Below are 6,268 nucleotides of genomic sequence, written 5' to 3' on the forward strand. Positions count from 1 at the left end.
GAAGACTAAATCTTTTAGAAGACTAATGGTGGGTTCAAGTTTGCTGTGACAGAAAATTTCATGTGAAACTGGTGCCTTGAAATTAAATAAATACTTGTGGTTGGAGTTGTACTGACTTACGAAACAACAAAACCCTTTATGTGTACCTATTATATCCCGGGAAAGATCTTAACCATTTTCACAATCTTTACACTGCAGTTCGCTTCCAAAGGCATTATTTATTGTTCCTTGGACTCTTCTGTAAGATATGATTCTATTATCTTTTTCACAGAAAGAAGAGGAAATCTGACATCACAAAGATAACACGACTTTCTTGTGGTCATGTAGTCAATAGGACTGGAGTTTAAGTTTTCTGAGTCCAAGCCTTTTGCTTTATTTCTTAAGTACTTTAGGAAAGCGATGGGGATGTCAACATGCCAGAAATCTACAAAAAGCACTCACTGACGAGGGAGCAGACATAATGGGCAGACATAATGTGGACTGGGTGTCCCTTCCACAGTCCAGTTTTCCCAAGCTCTTTGTTACCTCTTCATCTCACCCTACTTTTCCATGAGTTTGATATCTTTTTGTTAGGCTATCCTTCATTTTCTTTTCTGCCTACTGAAATTCTCAGCATTGTTGATGATCCATTTCAGATACTGTTCTTTCACGCGGTAGTCTTCTTTTGATTTGTATCGAATGTTTTCCTCCTTGGCCTTGGCCCCTCCAAACAGGGTCACTGATACATGGCTTTGGGTGCCTTATGATACGGTGATATGTGCTAGAATATTGATGTTCATATCTATCCCTGCTCAAGAAGATAAGCTTTATAGACCAGGGAACATGGTTTGTTTTGATTGGGTTTTGCAGAGGGGACAGGTGTACATGGGATAAATTTAAGTACTTGCATGAGCAATGTATGGCAATTACAAACCATGAAATGAAGAACTGACCTTCACTTAATTCCCGGGCAGAGGGGCAGTGGCCGGCACTAGCAAAGGTGCCAATTGTGGCAGGTGGTGGTAGCAAGCGGATAGATGGCAGGGGTGCCTGAGCTTCTCCACAAGCACTTGTCCTGCCTCCCTTGCCTACTTGACTATGTATCTTTCCTACCCAGCAGGAAACTCCGTGTGATTATGCCCCACTATATTCTCAGAGTCTAGCCCAGTGCAGGGTTAGCAGAGGAGCCTCGACACATTTGCTGACTGAGTGACTAATGCATGACAGTTGGGTCTCTCCCAGGACGAGTAGAAAAGGGGAACACATGTCATGCACAGATTGTTTATTCACTGGGGATGGTCTCTGCATAAAGTGTTTTGATTTTTAGTGTGTGTTTTTGTATTTTGGATGGCTAATGCCTTTGTAAATTTTGTTATTTCTCCCATTCCATATGCTTCTCTGTTTTTAGTTACCTTTATATACTGCCAAAACAAAACAAACCCAACAGCGGCCTCCACTTGTGTTGTCTTTAGTATTGTTTTATGATCTCTTATCTACTTTAAATATATCTAAGTAGCTTTTTGAGGGGGAGGCAGAAATCTGCAGAGAGAGCAGAGAAGTCAGTCAATCCTGTCCTAGCACAAGAATTTGCCTTGAAATGTCCAGTAGTGGAATTATCTCACCTCAGTTCTTTCCCAGAGATGCTTGCATGCTAAATTTCTTCTCCCAATACCCTCTAATTATTCATTATTTTCTCAGTTTAAAATAAAACCATTACAGAGATTTTCCTTCCAGGAATAGATATTAATTGGACCCATCTCTCTCTCTCTCTTTCTCTAAAAGAAGGGGATTCCTAAACCTAAGTGGGAACTTTTGTGTAAAATAATCTAGATGTGAAAAATTTAAATGTATTTAAGGGAGGCTAATTAAAAATGAGTAATACTCTCTCAAAGGAAATGAAACCATAGCATATGTGACTTTCATTAACGGCTTTACTATAGAGATAGAAATCAAAATACTTAATAGGGAAAATATAATGATTAATTAATTGATCCTGAAATTGTTTGTTAATGGGTATTACATACTCATGAAATACATCTTTTGTATATTTTTTGAATTGCTCTCTTAGGGAAAAGGCAAAATATCGTTTACAGTAAATCAAACCTTGTCAACTACTGGTAAGGCAGCTAGGGTCTCATCTCTTTCTGCATATCCCAATTAGGTCTCTTTATTTTCTCAGATCAAGAGAAGTGAAGAAGTGAAGTAATTAGTTGTCAAATTTTTAATTTTACATCATTTGATGTAGGAATTCAAGATAGGGTCATCATGATAAAATAATCATAATAGTGAAGACTCATCTAATGTGTATTTTCAAGGAAATTAAATATAAGGAGGCAACTCTATAATACCTTGTAGACTGATTGTATTTTCACCTAGAAAATCAGTGTTTCTTAGTATTTAGAATCCCAAAGAAACCAACCACAGAGTGAATATAAAATTTAATGAGATTTGATTTATTCTTTTATGACGTTTTTGTTAGCTTTTTTCTTAAGTGGACATTGAAATGCAGTTAAAAGCAATTCATATATTTCCCCCTCCCCTGCTTTTTTTCAGACACAGTCTCATTGTCACCCTGGGGCCCAGGGGAGAGAGCAGTAGTATCGTCATATTTCACCGCAAACCTGAAATTTCTGGGCTTAAGTGATCTTTCTACCTTAGTCTCTCAAATAGCTGGGACTACAGAAGTGTACCATACCTGGTTCATTTTTTTTTTTTCCCTATGTTTAGTAGAGATGGGATCTCACTCTTGCTCAGGCCGGTCTTGAACTCTTAACCTCAAGCAATCCTAATCCTCCTGACTTGGCCTCCCAGAGTGCTCCTCTTAAAGGTGTGAGCCGTGGTGCCTCCACCATTTCTGTATCTTTTTATCTTAAGAAAAGGAATTCAAATACCACGTATGCCAAATACAGACTGGCAATTCCCCAATTTTTATGTCAGCCTGGAGTTTCTTCTGTATTCCACACCTCTATGTTATTTTCTCACTTGACTTATTTACTTCATGTGTGGTAAGAGACATCTCAAAAATCCACATATCCAAAACTGAATCCCACATCTTCCCCAACCCAAATCCTGTTTCTCTCAAAGCCTTTGTCATCCCAGTTAATGACACTTCACCCTTTCAGTTACCTAGGCCCAGAACCTTTTACCCTTGACTGTTCCCTTTCCTGACTGAAAATCGATCAGGTTTCAGAACTAACACACAATCTGACACCTCCTTACTACCTCGTTCTATTGGTCAGGTCTGAACCCATCTCTTTCCTGGACTTCCTGTAAGGGCCTCTGAGTGGCCTCTGCTTCAAACTTTGCCGTCCAGTAGTCGATTCTGAACGTAGCAGCCACACAGAACCTTTAAAAATAAAGATAGATCATGCCATTCCTTGAGTAGCTCTACATTTCAGCCAGAGTAAATGCCAAGATCCTTTTAATGGTTGCTAAAGCTCTCCCCAGTCTGGCCTCCCATTAACTCTCTGATTTTATCTCCAGATTTTCTTGCCTGGTTTACACAGCTCCAGCCATACTAGCCTCTTTACTATTCCTGGAAAATGACTCTGCCTGGGAAATTCCTTCCTTGCCAGCTATCTACATGGCTCACTTTCCTTCCTCCTTCAAGTTTTTCCTCAAATGTTGTCTTCCTAATGGGGCCTTCCCTGATGCCCTGTTGAAAATTACTGTCTGTACCTGTAGAGTGGAAACAGCCTATCTTGTGTCCACATCCATGAGTTTTATTTGTGTTTGGGATAATTTTTTCATCCTTTCTAGGTCTCGGTCTTCCTACTATGCATCTCGTGATATAGGCAGAAACGTTCCATAAAGCCCTGTGGGCTCTAAAGTTTAAAAAAATTCTATGAGACCAATTTGATCCTAACTATTGAATAGTTACACTTGGGCTTGAAAGTCAGTGAAGGCCTCATTTTCCCAAAAGCTCAACTTCTGTATGTATTAAAACATAGCCAGACACGAGATATTGGCTAAGGCAAGTGTTGCATCTCTGAAATAAGTCTAATTTTTTTTTTTTTTATTGTTAGGGATCATTGAGGGTACAAAGAACCAGCTTATACTAATTGCATTTGTCAGACAAAGTCCCTCTTATAAATGTGTTCCTCCCCCAAAAGGTGTGTCAAATCCTGTAGTCCCCCCTTCCCTCTCTCTGCTCCCCCATTACCCTACTCCCCACTGTGTACTAGGTCATCAATTGTCCTCATATCAAAATTGGATACATTGGATTCTTACCTTCTCCATTCTTGTGATGTTTTACTGAGAAGAATGTGTTCCACCTCCATCTAAGTTAGTACAAAAGAGGTAAAGTCTCCATCTTTTTTAGTGGCTGCATAATATTCCATGGTGTATATATGCCACAGCTTGTTGATCCATTCCTGGATTGGTGAGCATGTAGGTTGTTTCCACATTGAAATAAGTGTAATTTAAAAGTGTGCTTGCTTTTTCTGGTCCCAGTTCACTTTGGCTAACTGAATAGTCAGGAGGAAATTGAATTGTCTGGACCTTGGTTTCTTCAACTACGAAATGAGGATGTATGTTAAATGATGTCCCAATTATCAGTCAGATTTAGAATTCTCTCTTTGTGGGAGGAAAACCCAGACTTTTCCTCATAGTTTTCTCTCTTTACCTAGTCATTACATACTCATGTGCAACTTGAAGGCCAGAGACAGACGCCATGGATGGGTGGAGCATGGTGCGTTCCCAGTGAGTACAGCTGTACATATTTCTTATTATAGTTCTTTTCATAGACTTAGCCATTCACAGAAATCTCAGAGTTTAGTGAGAGTGTGACCCTAAGACACACACTTGAACAATCATCTTCGGGGTTAGATCATCATGCAAACACATGGAATGCAAACACATGGTAGCTGTTTTGTTCACATGTATCTGAGAATGTCTTGTTGGAATTGTGAATTTTGTTATGCAAGAAGTCCTACACATAGATATCTGTCCTCATATCAAATTAAATATTAATGTAAATACTCAGAAGTGTTTTGGAGGGAAGGCCCTTTTCCAGTTTACTATGCTTAATACTTTCAATGCTGAGGAAGATCAGTTTTATGTTTTCCTTCACAAAGGATACTAGCGAATAATAACCAACTTAAATTATCAAGTTAGTGAGTAATTTTTCTTTGTGAATGCTATTTAAACATAATTATTTAACTCGAACTTTAATCAGTACTTAAATAAAGACTACAGAATGGAAGCTAATGATATTTTGTAAGTAGTACCTTCCTGGTATATGGCCACTTATTTTCTGGGGTGTGATGGTGTGAGTAACAGGAAGGATTGTATCAGAAGGAAAATTTCTGGTTTTTTTCTTCATAGAACTGAAGCGGTAGCTGATATAGAACAGCAACTTTTGATATAATTTTTGGTACTTGGAGGTATAGTGTTTATAAATTTACCTTTTTGTGGTTTTCAAATTATTTTGAGGTATTTCCAACAAATTGACACAAAGTTTTTGAGCATATGAAACAAATATGATTGAGATGACCCTTCTCCAGAGGACAAAGCCGAAGCAAAGATTTTCTGGAACTTAACCCTTCAACATCTGAGTTCCTGCTGAGTCATGTGACAAATGGCATTCATTCATTTACCAGTCAGTATTGTTCCAAGTTAGGTTTTGTTGAGACTTTGAGGATATGATTGTTTTATTATTGGAAATCTACCTGGAACAATGCACTGAAATGCCTCAGGACAAACCAGAGTCACTTTTGTAATATCGGTCGGTCCTATCCAGCTCCTTTTCCACTTTGTATAGAGGATATTTTTGTGGAACATAATTGAAATCATATGTCACCACTCTTGGTGTTTCCAGACAGGCAGACCAGCATCAGCTGCTCTATAGAAACTCGATATTCATAATGTTTTCCTCTTTATTACAAGGGAGGTTTTTAAGAAGACGAAAAGCTCACGAGTAGTTAGTTGTAGAGACTGAGAAACACCTTCAGTTATAAATCCTAGGTTGTATGCTTTCTCTTTTAGATAGAATTGAATTTTATTCCTTTTAAAATTTCTTTCTCTCTATAAAAGTTATTTCTCTTCAATACATGCAAACACATAATCTTGAAATTGTTTCTTCTTATATATGACCAATGAATATTCTAGCCTTCTTGCTCCAAGACAGGGTCCCATCCAGAGGCCTGAAGACTCCTATCTCAGGGATGTATCAAGCTGCCTTGTTTAAGGTACTTTACTTTCCCCAGGGGCTGGACACTGCCTCTCAACGCCATGTCTCCTGGTTTTTACCTTCTAGAATAATAGCAACAGCCTCTCTAAAAGCATTTTG

The sequence above is a fragment of the Nycticebus coucang genome, chromosome 11 (assembly GCF_027406575.1).
Source record: "Nycticebus coucang isolate mNycCou1 chromosome 11, mNycCou1.pri, whole genome shotgun sequence".
Lineage (NCBI taxonomy): Eukaryota > Metazoa > Chordata > Mammalia > Primates > Lorisidae > Nycticebus > Nycticebus coucang.